Genomic DNA, 19,413 nt, shown 5'->3' with positions numbered 1-19,413 from the left:
TGACTTCTGTGCTTTGAAATAAATCCTCAGAACATCAATTACTGTATCTGTTGTAAAGCAATTACTATCAGCCTCCATTGCTTTTCTTTACACATTTTTAATTTAATCATTATTTTTGCTTAAAAATATAGGGTGAGGAATTTTACAGTTTCTTGGGAAAAACTAAAGCAGACAACAGTGAAGAATTTCTGTAAAAGCAGAAATTGCTTTCTTTTGTAATCAGGTTGATTAGACTCATGTATAATCATACACAGCAGGTGGGAAGATTAACGTTTCACTAATTCCTAGTGGTCATTACTGCAAGGAAATTTAATCTTCAGAGTTCACAAGGATTGGAGTTGCATGCTGGTAAAGCTCATTTAAAAGACAGAACAAAACCAACTCAACTTTATATTCTGGAATCTAGTTTTACTTAAAACTGTTCTGGCCTGGAGGCGATACACCCAGTATCTTCAACTTAATTGAAAAGTAGATTTGTATTGATCATGACCACTTAACAAGCACATTCAGAACCTGCTCCTGTTCTCAGTTACTGTGGTGGGGAATACAGACAGGCCCTCAGTGGGTTAAGCTGGTTGATAAATAGATATTTTTACAGCAAATGTATTTTTTCTGTGTGTGGGCTGTATTAGTACACAGCACTAATAGATTCAGTTCTCATATTTGGATCAATTCAAAATACTTCTGCTGAAGTTGAATAAGTTTTTCATGTTTTATATGAAAACAAAATGTGACAATTATTATGATCAGATTCTGTTTCACTAACCAGGATGTGCTGTTTTTTTTTTCATTCAAGACTCCAAAATAGAATACCGAGCAACTTGCAATGTGAAAATTATGGTCATTTGCTACTCCTACACCACTAATCTCTGGACTTCTTACCTCTAGGTTCTACCAGCAGGAGACTTTACATCAGCATTCAGTGGTACAGCTCACAGTGGTCCGTGACAGCTGGAAATGCTTGAAGGAATATTGGGTGGTTAAGTAGGGATGACTACTCCATTTTTTAACTTGTGAGGTCTAGCTGAGATGTAGCTATGTTTTCTGTCTCCTGTGAGCAAGAACAAAGGGAGATAAAAAAGCAAGAAGGAAGACAGTGGTAAGTCTAAAATTAATAGTGTTACTGAACAGGAGATGGAAGCAAGCCTTGGTTTTAGCAGGGTAAGCTGCATGCTCCTCCTTCACCTAGAACTGTTTCCTTGTGCTGCATTACCTGGGAGATCACAACAGTATAACACTTTGGGAAGCTGGAGTAGAAAGATGTTGTGCTCCCTATAGTTGGGAAAATCATAATGAGATATGGCCCTACCATCACAAAACAAGCAGTCCATGGGTAAGTGCCTTGCTTTTTAACGTTGTCACTACTTGAAGCTGCTTTAAAGACATCTCATAAAAAAGGATTGCGTCCCATTCACACCCACTGAAAAGCCTATCACATCTCAACGTTGTCCACATGAGAAACTCGGAGATGGCACCTGTGCCAAGGCTATGTTGCTGTTTCAGTGCTGCTGAGGACAAGGAGGTCTTGGGGACAAGAGGTAAGGGACCACCGTGGGGCAGAGCAGTTTTGGCTTGATGGTTGTCCCTCCAGAGGAAGCCTGTCCTGTGGATCTGCACAGAGGGCTTCCTCTGGTGCACCTCTAAATACCAGAACTGCAGTGGTTCTCAGCAGATATCATTAGGCTCATTTTCTTACCTAGTGCTTTAAGTGCAAAAATACGATCCTTTGAGCATATTTACAGGACATGCAGTTAAAAGTATAGTTGAGCTATAGCGTTAAAAATAATACTAATATTGATGAGATGGCACAGTGGTTGGATTTGGCTGGGTTAGAAAATAGTATTATTCCAACACAGCTAACAGCATATCCCTCCAAATAAAACAAGTCTCATACACCACTGAGCATATTTTATTGAACACCGCAGATGTTTACTGTGATAATTACGAAGCTATTCCACTGATACAATGCTGGTGTCCTTTATCCACAGAAAGTTTTGGTGAGGCTGAGCCCTGGTGGGACTGGTGACACTTTCTTGTCCCTTGCAGGCCCACCAACTCACACAAAAATGTGGCTAAGATGCAGACCTCTGTCCCAGCCCTGCTGCTCTGCCCAAGTTATGCTCAAGTCAGGATTACTGAAGTTATAATGGGCATAAACAAAATCAAAATAAACTCCTGCTATTGAAAGAGTTACTTCCACTTGATTTTCAAACTGTGGATGCAGAATAACAGCCACATGTAGCATGAATCAAAGCAAGTTAAGTGCAGCTAAACTAGGTTAAAAGTAGTGTAGTTGGTAATTTAAAAATCAGGAACTGCTAAAAACATGACTGCATTGTCATTAATGCTCTGTGAGCCTGCTAAAGGGACTGATTTTTTGTGTCAGTCTTCAATCAGTGTCTGTCTCAACCCTCAAATGCAGCCTACTGTTCAAAAAGAGCTTAGCATTCTGGTTTAATTGTGGCCAAAATACAAAGCAATACATTCAAAAACTGGGTGTATGCACAGTACTGAGCACTCACTGCCGTTCATAGTTTGAAAATGGTCCCGTGATTTAAGTGATAGAGTTGCCAAGCAGAGCTGGAGGTTTGCCTCTGCGAGAGAAGTTAGGTCCCACATAAAATTATGTAGCTTGAAGCTGTGATGGTAGCTCAAGGGTGAAATGGTGGGGTGACCTGCCTGGTCTTAATGAGGCACCCTGACCTGCACCAGGGGGATGGTTCCCTTGCTCCTGCCCTCCACAGTCTGTCATCCAGACTCAGTGCCCAAAGTTAGGCATGTCCCATCTTTGGTTTAAAAAAGGTGAACAGGAGCGTACTGGGGCTCCCGGGAATGTAAGGGAAGAGCAAAGAGAGAGGTGACAAGGGACTGTCACTAGGAAAGATAACAAAATTAGCGAGTAAACAAAGAGGCAAGTTAGAACATCAATATGCACAGTAATGAGTGACAATGAATAACCAGAGATCTGTTGCTTTAATGATGCTGTTGTAAAAATGATGGCCCTGAGCTATTTCAGACCACGTATCCCGAATTCTGGCTGATGCTTATCAGTTTATATGCAAGAAAATTTATAGCATGCAACCTAAATGAAACAGTCCTTTGGACAAGAAGAAATGGATTGCAGGTGCAAACAAGCATGAAATGAAAATCTACTAATGAGTTTCCATTAGCAACTAAATACATAATCGAATATTTTTTAGCCAACATAGAGCAATGAGAAAATCAATTTATTCCTCGTAAGTACTACTATATGAATTGATGCTCTAATACAGCTAAACTGGTTTTGTTAAGCGAAAGCTGAGCTTCAGATTCAGTTAAAGCTTAGCTAATAGCAGCAGTAGAACATGGGTTTGCTTTTACTGAATAGGAATGGAATAAATTTGCTTTGGAAACTCTAAATAACATAAGGTGAAATGAAGTACTAATTAACATGGAGTATTTCCATCTGAAATAAAGAGACTTTTCAGACTTTTCTGAAATATAGATATTTCAGAAAACAGACTAGCACTGGCACATCAGAATTTACTCATGAATATCCGTTGTTCATCATCTGCTCTTGAAGCAATGGTATCCTTAGTTTCCCATCTAATTTTGCCTTAAACAACCTCTAACCTGGGTTTTGTTTGCATGGTGTTTTCAAACCTTATTCAACTACAGTAAATGTTCCTCCTTCACCTGAGGAGACCCCAGTTTCAAGGCTCTCACAGCCATATACATAAACAAAATAGCTTTGAAAAGCTGTTTTGAAAGTGGTGGTGAGGATTCTGCAACAGAAGACACACCTAAGAGTTAAAGAGGTACCCCTTCAGCCCCATGCCGAAGAACAGCAGAACAGTGTGTTGATGCAGTTACTGCATGTGAATGAAATTTATACTGAGAAAAGGGCTAGTATGTACACTACAAACAATTTGTGTTTCTTCCAGGTCAGATTCTTCACCTTTACTTCCAGCGAGGTGTATGTCCCATGTACCTCATGGAGCTACTCCTGTAGAAAATACTGTTACACAAAACAGAGCTCAGATGGGCATGATTTAGCCTCCACCATCCAGTGGCTTTAATTATGGAGAGGTAGGTGGGTTTATCGTTCATCTGTTTAGAAACACAGCCCTGCAAGCTAAATGCACTTTTCAGGGAAAATACTGAAATCAGGAGGAATTTTAAAAGGGATACACTTGAACATTTTAAAGCTCAGTAGTTTATGACTCAACATACGCATAACATTTACCAAAACAGAAGTCAACGGAAATAATAATAATAATAGGGAAGGAGAAAGCCAAGTACTTTTTAGCACCTTTTTTTCAAGGAGGAATTCATTGTGGTAGCTCAGCCTTACTAAGTTTTTACAAAAATGATTGATATGATGGAGATCCTAGATCAGAAGTAGTTACCTGTTTGGGACAGATTTCAGTGGACATTATTTCTCAGTGGATCTTATACGTGGACGTTGGAGCTTATAATATGCTGAAAAACAAATGGACTTGCTTGGACACATAATACTTCTTGACAAGCTTTCAATAAATGTATGGCTGCATATAAATCTCCTATTTTAGCATGACAAATGTATCCTCTTCTAACAGAAACTTCAGCAAACTCTGAATGGAAATGTTCTGGCTGTTGTCAGTCAAAATGAAGAAAAGGTTGGAGCATAATTAAGCTAAACATTGCATTAAACGTCTCATGTTTGGTGACCAGCTCTTGCACACTGGTAACACCTTGCTCCACAAATGGCCACGTTGAATTCAGTGGAGTGACAGCTTGTACTCAGATAACACTTGGTAACTGATGGGATCCCTACTGGATTTGTGAATTTGTCAGACTGAAATGTAGTCCATTCACTACTCAAGTCAGCTTCTTCCAGTCTGGAAAGCACATAACTCAGCAAGACAACTGTTTAGAGCAGGGGGTGATGAACACCGCGCTATGGAAACTGTGAAGGGGAATTGGGGCAGGTGCAGTGCAGTGAGCTAACTAGACATTTGGTAGGAATGTGGCAGTTTTTACAAGCCAGTTTCTGAAAAACACAATGTGGTGAGGGTTTCTTCTGAAAGCAGAGCCTCTGGTTTAAGCAGCTGTCAGATCTGTGGGCTGTGAGGCAGCAGGAAAAAAATCTGACCCCCCCCCCCCCCAAAGATACTGTAGAATTAAGTGCTATGTTTCCAATATTAGAAAAGGTTAATGCTTTTACTCTTGATCAGACCACTGCCACACAGTATGGCTTTATCAGAAAATGCTGGTGGTAGTGACAACGTGGGGTCTCACGAAGGGCTGCTGCCTGTGGCTATAGGTCTTCCATATTACCTTTATCCTATTACATGACCACTGCAGCCCCCCCTGCCCACATACAGATGCACAGAGTTGGATATAGAGATTATTCTGAAATCCATGGAGATCGCCATTCTCAGACTCACACTTGGGATATTTCCTACTGAATTGCTGTAACTTACTGCAGAACAAAGACCTGGTAGAAGAGCATCAGGAAAGACATATTTTTCTTTATGGCCTTTACCAGTTATTACTGTAGCAATAACAGCTTTCAGGAAACTGGAGATGGCTCTATCAGAGGTGGTAATGGCACTTGTGAGCTGTTGATGCCCTCTACATTGTGCCGCTTCACCACATTTGGTGAAGGCATCTCCATTCTCTGAAAGCCAGCAGTGACTCAGTGATAGTAAAAAAATAAGATAGGATTTCAGGTGCTTTCTCTGGCATCCTGTGTTTGAAAGGGGATGTCCCTGTGCTGTACAGAGTGAGATGATTTGTTTACAAAGATGCAATATAAAACATACTTCAAAATCTCTTGTTTTCGTAAGAACCTGTTTATATCTGTGAACTTTAAAAGTGAGACATAAATTATTGGACACTGTCTGGTTATGGCTGAAATTTCTGAGGCTCTTTTGGCTCAATTTGTCTGGGAAAATGCCTGCAATTTGGACCCAGTCTAATGGCAGTTTCCCATTGACTCCAGTTGGCATTGTACCAAACCTTAGTGTTCTCTACAGCAGGCAAATGCAAGTATGAAGTATTTCTGTGACTCTCTCTAGAATCATGAATGCTGGTGTAACTTGGAGATACTCTTGAGGTCTCCCTGAACATGCCTGCATGTGCATTTTCTGTGCAGGTAAGCAATGACAGGCAAGAGACCAGGAACACAAGAAAGGGAAAATATTAGTTAGTTCCCAAGACAGTTTTGTCACAGCTTTAGAAATATCTAAGCAACCTGTCTAGCTCCACTCTGGAGAGCCAGATAAAGCATATCTTCCTTCCCATCTTTCTCTAGAACTCTAATTGAGAAACAAATAAAATTTGTGTAACCTTAAATAGCCACTGCCATAACTCTGTGTATCTGATAGCATCCTTTATCTCTCACCAGCTGGAAGTACCGCATTTTCATAGCCCTGAATCACCAGATGCATTCATCAAACATGACAAATGCCTTCAGAACACTAAATCACACCACTCGATCTCAATGGGCTACATAATCATTGTCATAGCGATAATAAATATAGAAATATCTGTGTTCCAGACTCAAATAACTATGGCTTCTACCAGGGCTGAGAAACTGCAGGGGGAAAACTGAATCCTAAGTTAAGAGGTTTTCAGTGCTTCAAAAATTTGATAGAAACATAAATATTTTGTGATGTTTTCTGATTTTTATTTTTAGAAAAAAGTATTTTGTTATTCAGATTATATCTTAGCAAGTATAAAAATTTAGAAGGGAAAAACTATTTACTGCTCTCCTGAGGCGTTGCCAGTTCTGTGGCCTTGCCCATGTACTGCTTCCTGATGCTCTGGTGTCCCAGACGACCCTCACATGCCTGAGGGTGGCATTGTAAGGAGATGCCAGTATCTTTATGGCTTCTGCAGGGAGAAAAATGGAGCAGAGCATCCTTTTCCTTGCTCTGTTTGATGGCACCCTGCACCTGAAAGGCAGCAGCAGGAAGACACTGAAGTCATCGCAGGTCACACTTGGTATCACTTCAAAAAAGGAAAAGTTGGGCTGTGGATGCATGAGCAAATTGCCTGAAGGATCCCATCTATCAACTGACCTGTGAGAACTACGTCTTTTCTGCAGTGAAAGCCAGGCAGTGCAAGGTAACTTCATAACCTTAATTAAATTGATGCTCATTCTCTTTCTTTGGAGTTGGTTTGGGGGCTAGCAAGATAGTATTACCTCAGATAACCTTATTTTATCCAAGAGCGCACCCAAGCAGATTATAGGCCACTACACTGTAAACTGTTTTTACTTCCACAGAGCCAGTATTCCATGGTCAGAGCTAAACCAGATGTTTTAAAACTAGTTCAGTAGAAGATGCATGAATGTAAACATTTCCTCTTCAATGTTCATCACCCAAATTCAATACCCCTGTGTTTGTATGTAGGATTGCAAGATGGAAACTTTGGTTTCAGTCCATACATGAATCTTCATTTTTTAAAAGTGCATTTTTATACATGTATGTGTGGACACAAAGACATTGTGTGTGCACAATATCTCAAAAGCAAGTACAGCATTTGCTGCTGTGCAGTCCTACAGAATTTTCTTATATCTCTGCTTAGTGCTATTTACTGCATTTTTAAGTCATGTCAAAAAGGAGACTTGTCTGGGATTTTTCACTGTGTTTTTGCCACCCAGTTCCCACTAAAGCTGAGCATGTGATTTTGCTGTAAAAAAGATGCTGATTTGGCAAGAATGCAAAACCTATGCTGACATCAGTGGGAGTTGGGTATCTGGAATGATTAAAGACCAAAGCCAATGATATGACTGCATGGTATTAGCCTGGGATTTGGGAAATGAGTACTCTTTGCTCTGCAATTAGATCTTCTTAATAAGAGGCAGTTTAAGGTGACCAAAAGCCCAGTCCTGCTGATCATCTGCACTGTGAACTTCTAAAATCATATCCCAGCAGCTCCCTAGTTTGCCCCTGCAAGCTGTGAAGAACACCCAGGTAAAGACAGCAGGTCTCCAGTCTGTCCTCACCTCCAGCCCTGTGTATCTGGTATGATGGGCCAGGCTGTCCACCAGCAGCAACAGCCTTGTCCTCTTCCAGGTCCTCATACTGTTGGTTCTCCTTCCATGGCTCCTCAGGCAAGCTGAGCTCCCAGGGAGACTTGTGCAAGAAGGGCTTTCTCAGGTACTGGGGTAAGAAGTAGCTGTTAAATTGCTATGGTTGTAAATAACTTCCACTGCTTTCCCCCCGCCCTCCTCCCCAGACATCATCTGATTTACTCCAGTGATAAGCCCACTGTTCTGTACATTTATTTCCAAGGAAATAAACATTTATTTCCTTGACAACCTAAGTTTTCCCTTAGAAAATGCCCAAACCTGGGATCTATTATGGCAATTGACAGATAAAAAAATTGGCTTGTGTGGACTCATGCTGTTTAGCATATATACCGAAACAGAGAGAAAATGGCATGTGTCACAAACCCGCAATGGCCTTACTATACTGCGAGAGCCACAGGGGATGTGTATGGTGACAAGGAACCCAGGTTCTTTGCAGCCCTTTGTCATATTTAGAGTGTTAACAGGGCTGAAATGAAAATATCTGAATTTTTTTTTCCAGTGGTAAGAACTCTCAAAGTAGTGATTCTTGCTGACTAATTGCCCCCAAAACAATTTTTTAACCCACTGTTTGATACACATCTGCCTGTCAAGGTAAAGACAAGTGTCAGTTAAATCTGTTTATGTGAAGCTTATTTGAGGTGAAAAGCAGCCAGGAGCCCAGGAGGAGAGGATTTTCCCAGCTGAGAATTACAGAAGAACATCTTTGGTTTAGGGAAGTGTTCGGAGACTTCATGTGCAACAGCCCCTCACAGTACCATGATCAGCACAAAGTCTCAGCGCAGCTTAGTAAAAGGATGTCTGCTGGCTTCCTGAACATCACGGAGAAGGTTGCTCTATTTTCTGGCTTTAAAGCTGAGCTTTGCCTCCTTTCATTATGATTAGATTATGAAGGCTTGGCATTCTTTGGTTGTGCCTACAGAGCCACAGAACCTCCCCATAAGCAACAGCCTATGGCTGGAGCTTCAGGCACTCTGGTAGCGCAGGTAGGTTATAAATCACAAACATCCTCAGAGGCTCCTGTACCTTCAGAAAACAAGGGAGGACTGGTCCAACATGCTCCCCCCTCTTTCTTATTTGCTGGCAGTGGCTCAGGAGTAGAAGACATAGGCATAGACTGTATGTGTGCGGGGGCTGGTTCAGACCTGCTGAAATGCAATTACCTTTGTGGTGCTTCATCAGCGGTTTCCATATAAAGAGTATTTTGGAATGAGCAGAAAAATGCTTTGTGCAATGAAAAAATATCAAAAAGGACTTGGGATGGTAGAATGTAAATAACTAAATGACCAAATCAGTGTTCTCTTCTTGAAAGAGATCCATTACACAGATGCTGTTGGATATATTGTCTTTTGAATGGCTCTGTCCTGTTCCTTCCTTGGCTGCCTGTGTTTCCTGCTCTGCCATGACACTGCTAGGCTCCTGGCATTGCCCCACTTGATTTGTCCAAATAACGGTCTTTCAAAGAATAATAGCCCTTTTACTCAAGGTTGAGAAATGGCTGAATCAGTGAAAGCAGTGCTTGGAAGTTTTCCTGAGAGGTTACTGTCTCGAGTACTGGTCAGGACCTCATCTGGCTCAGCCTGTGAGAAATGCTGACACTGCAAACCCTGATGGTGAGGTTTCAGGCTATAGTCTTTCCTGTTAAAAAGCCTACAGATAACCTCCCTTGATACAGCTTGAAATATTAACCTGCGTTCCTTCTGATTTCCACAAGTAAACCCCTTAACCTCTGGATGTAAAGGTGCTTTCCGTATCAGCAGCCATCCAACCAAGATGCAGTTTTCAAGTGAATTTGCCATTAATGTGATAGTGTATGTGAATGTCAGGTTTGTGTAATGCTGTTAAAAAGACTGCTTTCACTTAGATGGGCCCAGACCTTTAAATCTGTATTCTGGGTATGTGTGGTCTAGAATAGACATGGTGTAGTCCATGTCAGGTGCTGCAAATGCAAACCTATATTACTGTTTTCATTAAAAGCAAATCTAGACCTTAACAAAGCAGCTGTATTTTTGGCACCTAACTTATTCTTTTAAAAAATATTTTTTTTTTAAATTGAATAATGCTCATAGTCACTGAATTTTGAGAAATGCTCACACTTAGTGCTTTGACTTTTTCATGGGAATGTGTCACTAAAAGGAAAAGATGTTACTTCAATACTGGCCAAAGTACAATTCAAACCCAGCCACTGTTGATGTGATACAGCTTTTCACATGAGTAAAACAGTCCACCTTGCAGGAGCTCCAGGAGCAGTTTTGTTCTTTTAGATTGAATTATTTTTGAATCATAAACATTGGTCAGCGACAGTAATTTGTCTGTTCTTTCTGTTGGTGCCAAAAAGAATCTGCTTTTTTTACCTCTATGAAGATGCACAATCAGAGCATTCACTGAACATCCAGTTTTGCTTGAAATTTTGTGCTTCACAATATATAAGAGTTTGAGAAATGCTGAGAAACAGGGCATTAAGTGTAGGACATTGCATCCATCCACACAAGAGAAACTAAGTCCACTTTGTCTTAGCCTAGCTGAATCATCCAGGTTGCCATAGACTTTGTGGCTGCCACAAGTGATGGCTGTAGGTGGGTGTGCCTGTCAACTAAACTACCAAAGGATTTGGTAGCTGGTGTGTGGTACAATGGATAAACCCTGCTTTTTCTGACATCAGTACTGGTGCCTGGCATTTGCAAAGCCCATCTCTCTAGAATGACCTTCACACAGTATATGGGAGCTTTTGATCTCTTTGTATATTGTGAGATGTGGAACTGTGTGAGAACAAAATGTAGCACAAATAAATGATGACAAGAGAGGTACCAAGGTGCTGTGGGTTAAGGAGGCAGGATTTGGAGTAGGAGAAAAAAAATACCTAATTTTCCATCCAGCTCACCAGTCCCCTGTGTGCAGACTAATTTTAGAGATAATTGTTACATGATTTCCTGAATATAATCTATTGTTATCCGTGCCTTGCAAAATAAAGCCATGTCTAATTCTGGATAACCACAGAGGTGATTTCATAGTTACACTGAAATGAGGATAAGGACTTGTTAATGATCTTTAAAGATCACATCATTTAATTCTGTGCTCTTGGTAGTTAAACCAGACTAGTCACAAAGGGGTACGCGCTCCTTCTGTTGCAGGCAGCAGCCCCTGTTAATTCCAGTGGGAGAAAGGAAGATGCTTCTGATCACACATCTCACCTTGGTGTGCCAAGTGTTTGAGACAAAGCATGGGATAATTTGCTATTTTTGTCTGCGTAACTCCTCTGCAACCTGGAGCAAAGAGTTTAAAGGCCAAGTCCTGCTGCTGCTGAGAGTGCTTCTGAAGTGCTAAGAGCCTCTGCCTCCCGACCAGCAAATGTGTGACTTGTTCTGAAGCAGGAGGAAATTACCAGCCAGAAAATGCTCCCTCTCCAGCAGGGCAGTTGGGAACAATGGGAGCTGCTGGGCACTCGATGGGCTGAAGGTTAAAGAAAAATGAAAACGAAAGCTATGGAAAAGTAACAACAGCTCAGGAGGTGATGCTGCATTTTTCCTGCTTTCCAGTGTTTTCCTGGCTTCAGGTGTGATTCTCTAGTGAAACTTTTGGGTTAACTTATAGAGGGAGAGACAACCTAAGGAGTAGACAACAGAATCATGCTCATCTGTGGTTTCCAATGGAGAGAAGAAGGGAGCAATCAGTTCCCCTCTCTTCTCAAAAATAGGTCCCAGGAGCCCATTACATTGAAGTAACATGGTGAAGAGCTGAAGTCATCCAACAAAATAAAGTAAATTATTTTCAATTCCTGGAAATGAGTAATGGGTGAAGAAAAACTTATGTCAAATAGTTGTGAACAAAAACGAAAGAAAATGATCAGAAAAAAAACAAGTTGGAGAGACATTTGTGACTTCTGTTTTCCAGTTGGTGCTTTCATTTCACAGATAGCTAAAAAAAAACCATCTTGGAGGCTTTAGCAGATTGGTAAGCCTAACTGGGCTGGACAAAAGCTACTAAATCCCTTAAATGAGTTTCTCAAATGTTTAGTCAATGAAACTTCTTTTGTAGGGTGAGTCACCCCCAAAATATATTTTAATGCCTTTTTCCTTTAATTGCTTTGGCTATAAAGTGGAAAAAAAAGCTCATGGGTTTGTAGAGACCATCAAACCAGTCCCACCTGCACCAGTAGGTTAGAATTTACAACCAACTTAACTAGCTCTGTGGTATTTGTATTCAATAAAAGGTAAAACTCTCTTATGAGCTGCTTCTTTTTTTAATTCTGCTTTTTTTTTTTTTAAGCCTATGAGGCACATAAAATGCAATTCACAGCAGAAGGATGGTAATTGGGAGAAAATGTAATGGATGGTCCACATTTCTCTTTGAAGTTCCCATTGATCAGTGTTGCTGAGACTATTTTTCTAATCCATAACTCAGAAACATGAAGGAACTGCCACTTTATTCTTTGGGTATATGTGCTTCACCTGCTAAGGAAGCAGATCTGGACTCCTGAGAAGCTTTTATTCAGCTTTTTCTTTTCAAGATGGTGAAAAATGGGCAAGAATCAGGCCCCCAGTTCTGGTGTTTTCTTGAATACAAATTTTCCTGACATTAACCAGAGCAGTAGTTGTTTGGTGATTTCTTTTTTATGTCTGAATTTTGTGTAAGACAACTACATCCAATATCTTCTAGTCAAAGAATGTGCTTTCAGCCAATTCAGAGTTAATTAGGAGATGTTACCCCACCTCCTCCCCAGTGGACAGGCAGCTTGTGTTGAAAATACAAGCCTTTCACAAACAGGGAAAAGCCATCTGTCCAAAACATGCTTAGGAAAAGGTTTTTTTTTAATGCTTCCATTAGCTGAATTCACAGGTAATAGTTTTCATAGTGGAGCCAGTTAGTAGGATAAATTTTCATGTCCCTGACTGATACAGATGTGATGGCAAACCAGACGAAGTAGCTGTGGCAACAGCTGTTGGAAGGGTCAGGGAGTCACAGCCAGACACTTAACCAGCACTGGGACCACAGACAGAAATGTCTGTGGAATTGTGTACGTGCAGGAAAAATGTCTTGGTGTTGAAGGTGCTGTTTGCATTGAGAAGATAGTTTCTCTGCATGGTCAGGCACTGCCAGGTCTTGATCTCTTTGCATTTCATAATCTCAACTGAAAAGCCACCTTTCTTGGCAGAAGTTTCCAAAGAGAAAATACATAGGATCTCTCTGCTGGGGTCAAGTAAGTACTTCTGTGGGGGAAACCTGGTCACGTAGAGGGCTGCTGGCTTGGAAAGAACTTCTGTTGTCTAGAAATTAAACTGGATCTATGACACAGAAGTTTTCATATTCTACTGCCCTTTCATTGGCTCAAACATGGAGCAAAATGGGCTCCCCATGCCTACTGCCCAAGGGTGAAAACTAAAATCCAGGAGGTACGTACTCAGGTTCCTGACTACATTTTAATAAGAGAGAGAGGGGAAAAATTATACTCCTCAGTGTGGAAATTGCGGTGATCTGGAATTCAGAGTAAGAGCAATTAATAAATAATGAGTAGAGTTGTAAAGAAAATACATTTTTCAAGGACTCTGGAAAACATACTTAGAGCTGCAGTCTGGAACCTGCAGACAGAGTAATTGCAAGCATCATGTACCTGCTTACATGAATCAGAAGTTTATTAATTAGCTGTTTCTAAAATACCTTTTACAGCTGATGGGATATTAATGAAGTGGCTTGTATTCCCACCCCAGCAGTTCTCTGTACAACAACCCTCCATATGCAGGGGAGAACAGTAGTGGGAGAGGGTGAGCTTGCCTGTGCAGAGCTGGGGGGTGCTCCTGTTCTGAAGAACAAAATGGTGATTTCTTATGTGATGAGTTCTACCAAACTGTATTCAAGTAGTAGGGTTTTTTTTAAGGCTCATGTTTATAATGTGTTGCCCTGTTGCTACCTTGCTCCATACCCCTGCTTTTGCATTCTCCTTGTGCCAAGAGAAAGTGGTTCCCACTTGAGGACTGACTAATACTTCTTTGTAACAGCCTTTTGGGTGGTTTTGACATCTGTTTTTCTCCATAAATCTCCTCCTCTTCTCAGTTTAGGAATACTATTATATCCTTTGCCACAGTCAGACACTTCAGGACAACCTCTAGTCATTTGCCACAGTCAGACACTTCAGGACAACCTCTAGTCATTGTGGAAGTGCATAGTACAATCCAAATGGAAACAAAAACAATTAAATATATATTTGACAAGCAGTATTTAGATGAGCCTAGATTTGTTAATGGTTCATTTCAACCTTTGAACTAAATTAAAAGTTGCTTTAATCTATTTTTAAAGAAATACCTATTTTTTGTTTGTAGATGCCGTGCTCCATCTTTAGATGTTTTTTCTTAATCTTAAATGTAGCACCCACTAGCTGTGTTTGTACAAAGCACGTATGCTTTTTGTACCACCATAGATGAGGATTCACACAAACCTATCAGCGAATGCATGGCCTAAAAGGTAGATTTGACAAGCAATTACTTCCAGGTCTCTTTTGAAAGTCGACTCCTGTCTGTTTAGTGATGATTGACATTAATTACGTGGTGCTGGCACAATAAGCACCGCTGCACTTACAGGATGGATTTTGGGACCTGCTTCTTCCAGTGCCCCTCCACAGCTTCACTCATGGTGGCTGAAAGGGACTGGAAAACCAAAACCTGACTTTGTTTGTGGCCCTGTGCTAACAACAGGCAATATAAATACTCAAGACACAGCATGGAAAAATAAGGGGAAAACTGAATGTAAAGAAAGCACATGTGGATCTTGTGGTCTGAAAAGAGAGACTGTATTTCTCTGAGCTTTCAGGTTGCCTTGACAGCTCCAAGCAAGATGACAACGGATGTCCTGTAAATATTTAAAGACGGAGTCTGACCCTCTCCCCTTGTGGTGCTACGCTGTGTAAAGGTAAAGACAGGCAGCGATCTTCCAATGTTTAAATATGTCAATTCTGAAAAGGTAGGCCACTCCTGTCATAGAGGCACCGGGGGGGTTTAATCAGTATGTGACAGTCTAATGCCTGCGTTATAAAATCTGTGCGTTATTTCTGGGATGCTGCTTAACTTCATTAGTGGAAACTAGTCAGACACAAAGGTGGCAGGGTTTTCCCTGGTGGTGTCAGCTGAGGCCAGTGTATTGCTAACATATGTTTGTTTGTATTCTCTAACATATATTTGTTTGTCTTTTCTAACATATATTTGTCTTCTCTAACATGTATTTGTTTGTTTTCTCTCTTTTTTTTTTATTCTTTTGAAGCTTGCTACATGTGGCAAAGGCGTAAGTGCTATTCTGTCCAAGGTGGATAGTGACATTAAGCATTACTTTCAGGCTGGAATAATCCTGAATAATCGGTGAACTGAATAATCGGTAAGGTCTCTTTTGCATGCTACTTTGCAAAAACAGGCAGGGAGCTTCTTATGTGTTTTCGCAGAGGATGGCATCACTTCCACCACAGTGGGCAGCAAGGCTGAAAATGCTCGGAGAAACTGCTACAGGCATTTCTTTATCATCTTCACAGTCTTGTGTTGCAGTACAGATGTGCAGTGCTGACAATGAGCTTGCCTTTTCTTTTGCTCCCATCAGTGGGGAATCAAGTGCTTTTTGGTGTAATCCCAGTACAGTAGTCTGTATTTCCTGTGCAGGTGTGCAGCCTTTGAACAAAAAGCCTTTGACCTTGCATTCCACCTTTTCTGCCATCTCTCCTTGTGCTGGCCATACACCCAGGCCTGCAGGAGAAGGAAGCCCTTTGCTTCTCTTGAAGGAGTGGGATTTTCACAGCTGCAAAGTTGTGTTTCCAAAGCGGCTTGTATGTACTTTATTGTATTCAATACATATTTATGTATTTTATTGTATTCAATCTGATTCTCAGTATGAATTTATTTAATGTCCGAGGGTTCTTCACTCAAACCTGTCCACAGTAGGGGTTTAAGAGATAGGAAACAAACTGAGTGGCTGGCTGGAGGAATGGGATCTCCTGGCCAGTGCTGCTTTATATGTACTGTTATGTGTAAAAAGCTGTGTAAAAGCAATGGAAACTGAACAGAAGAGCTGCTTCTGTTTCTGTTGTGGGAATATCATGGAGCCAGGTTTCCCCAACAGTCACTGCTGGTAGAAAGACCGTGGACTTGTTGTACACTTGCAAGGACATGGGCTGTGTGACACGGGGTGGGTTTGGTCCTTCTTGGCATTCCCAGCCCTCCTCTGCAAGCCTCAGACTGGGGAAGGGTGGAAGAGGGAGGTGGGACATGGGAAGACGGCGAGAGCCTGCAGCTGGTGGGCTAGCAAGTGTGTGCAAAAGTAGGAAGGGAAGTAAAAAGAACAGAAAATGAGAGAAAAAAAAAAGACTGTAAAATGTAGCACATGAAGAAGAGAAAGATATTGGCATATTCTTCACTCTTCAGGGTAGCTCAAGTGGATGTATATAATGGGTTTGTTTCCATTTGATATAATAAGCATTGGCATTTGAATACTGATTAAGGTTTAATGGTTTCAACCCCTTGCAGGTGGGATGAGGTTAGGGAGGTGCACCCCAGCAGGTGACCATCTGCACCCAGGAAGCCCAGGCAGAAAACTCCTATTGTAAAATTCAGTCTGGGAGATGTACGTGTACTTGCTGCATAGCACGAGTATGTATTGATTAGGGCAACGATGTCATTTTGTTTTGTGCTGAACAATCCAGCATTTGGAATTGAGACCTGTCAGGAGCCAAATGACTTTGCAGAGCAAATTGAAAAGAACAGGGCTATAAATTGCAAGGGAATTCACTTCATGGTTAACACCCAGGCGTGCTGTGAAAAACAGGACTGTACACAAACTGCCCTGCCATGCAAGTCCCAGTCAATGTGCTGACAAAGTATCCTGCTGAACCCCAGTGTCTCGCTCAATATTTCTTAAAATAGCATCATTTAGGAGGCATGGGAAGGCATACATTTTCACCTTAAGTGATGCATGGATAGGAGGTTTTGTGGAATTACTAAGGAGTCTATAGATGAGCTTTGTAGCAGTCTTATTGCACTTCATATATATAGCTTAAGTGTATTGAAATGGCTGTAACTGAAAAAGGACCTACTTGATACGTATATCATTTCCCTTCTCCAGTATGTATTCTGAAAAGTCAGTACAATATTTTTTCATAAGTATAAATCCAGGAATTGCCAAAAATCTAGGTCAGTACATACAGGAAACTAGTAACCCCCTCCAGCAAGTTCACCTTGCTGCGCTGGTCACAAACCCTGTGCCACAATCACTTGGTGTGCAGCATCTCCACATTCCATGGGCTCACGTGGATTTTCAGGAGCCCCATATCTCCTTGTGCACTTCAGTACCAACCACCAAACTCTTCCTGAAGGTCTTGCTCAGCTCCTCAGGCTGAGTCTTGGGCTGGATTATTGCCCCCTCCAACTCTCCGCGTGTGTTCTCTGCAGTTGTCACCCAGCTCAGCTTCCAACCACCACCTGCCACTTTGCACTTAAGCGAAAGATGATGTTTGGAGAGATACTAAGGTTTCAAAAGGCAGTGGCCAAAGGGTTTTAGCAGTTTTGCTGTTTACTCTTGGTCAGTTAGAAAAATCAGGAAAAATGAGCAGACACTCACAGAGAGATTTGATGAGCAAAAGGAACCATTTGGAATGGTACTGATATTGGTTGGGCTGATTGGTTGGGCTGATGGTTGTTAAAAGCAGTTCTGAGCAAGGAGGAGAGTACATTGCAAATATAAAGCAAGGCTTTGGATACTGTTTTGTGAGTTCAGGCATTCAGCACAGCAGCCAGCTTTTACAGAATTCCTGCTTGACAGCAAGCCAAGCATCGATGAAGCAGCACCGCAGTGTCATTAAATTTACAATACTAATGGGAGTGAGAGCAGAAGAAGTTACACATTTTAATGGAGGAGACTTACAAATGCAGTAGATAGAATTTCAAGAATTATTTAGATCCCTGTAAAACCTTGTTATCCCAGTTTACACTTCCTTAAATTACAGATTACCTTTCCAGCCAGCATGATTGTGTCACATTTCAATCCAAGGGCAATTTGTCCTTTACATGGAGGGGACCCATGAGTGCTCTGAAGCCGTAATTCCCCCTTTCTGCCAGCCCCAGGAGGGAGCCAGCTTTGCTGGAGGGGGGTTCATGCTCCCCAGCTCCCCAGCACTCCCCAGCCTCCTGCCATGTGTACTGGGAATTTGAGGGAGGTCTGGGGGTGGGGGTGAAAACCACTAAATGTAAGGAGACATTTGGACTGACACTTGCCAACTTTTCTGTTTTGTAAATTCTACAGGAATTTGAATTGCATGATATATTTTCACTTGCAAATGTTCCAGATTTGTTATTTTTCCATTTTCCACATTTTTTAAGCTTATGTCATTGCATAATGGTGGGGTTTTTTTACCTCTGTCCTTGTGGAGGAATAAGCAGATATGAGTATCTCAGGAATAATTCCCTTGCAGCAGCAGCCTATCCTTGCCTGAAGACAAAATAATCCAAGAGATGTTAGTAGTTTTAATTTCCAGTTGTATAAGAGCTGATGCTTCTGGAAAGGTGTGATCTTTAAACCTGTAATAAACTCAGATGTCTCTCAACAGAGCTCTGTGGGAGATCCGTATTTGTTAGAGGAGCAAAATATTGGAGCTACCAGATTGGTCTGAAATACAGTACTTTGTGGAAGAGCAACTGGAGAAAAATAAGCAGATGTTAAAGTGAAAGGACTGCAATGCATTTCAATCCTGGGCTGGTTTATGGTAAGAAAGGGCAGGAGAAGCAAATGGAGGGCTGGAAGGCAATATTAGACAACAGTAGGGATGTTTAGATAAACAATAAACAACCTGCTGAGCACAAGGATTAAGATAACAGTGGGAGAGATGTAAAAGGAAATTAAGAGGGGGAAAAAATGTAATAAAATGCTGCAAGGATCTTGTCCTCATCTTGTGCAAACTGGATTAACTTCCTTGCAGTCCAGGACTGCCAGCTCATGGGATTGTCCCCAGCTTCTGGGGGCAGGTGGTGCACTTGTGGCCAGCAAGGAGTTTCTCCAAATTGGTAGTAGAAAACACAAGCAAAACTGAAACTCATAAATGCTACAGTGGGGAGGAAGAGAGAAGGAAACGGGCTTTTTTTTTAATGCCAGCTGGTGCCTCTTCTTCCATGGAAGAGGAGGAGGAAGAAGAGGGGGAAGAGGAGGTGAAAGAGAAAGAGGAGGCTGGTTTTTCCATGGGAGAGGAGGAGGATGGAAAGTTGCTGAGGGAACAGTTGTATTTTCTGGCATGATGTGATGGGGGAATTTGATCATCTCTTGATAACAACAAAAATGTTTTTGCAAAAAATCTGTGCTAGCATAATAAAACAAGAAGTCAGGAGAGTTGAGTTCTG

This window comes from Pezoporus wallicus, unplaced genomic scaffold (assembly GCF_028554395.1).
Source record: "Pezoporus wallicus isolate ANWC-B61680 ecotype Strahan unplaced genomic scaffold, APGP_CSIRO_Pwel_v1 contig_7073, whole genome shotgun sequence".
In the NCBI taxonomy this organism is placed as follows: Eukaryota; Metazoa; Chordata; class Aves; order Psittaciformes; family Psittacidae; genus Pezoporus; species Pezoporus wallicus.
This window is presented reverse-complemented; position numbering follows the sequence as displayed.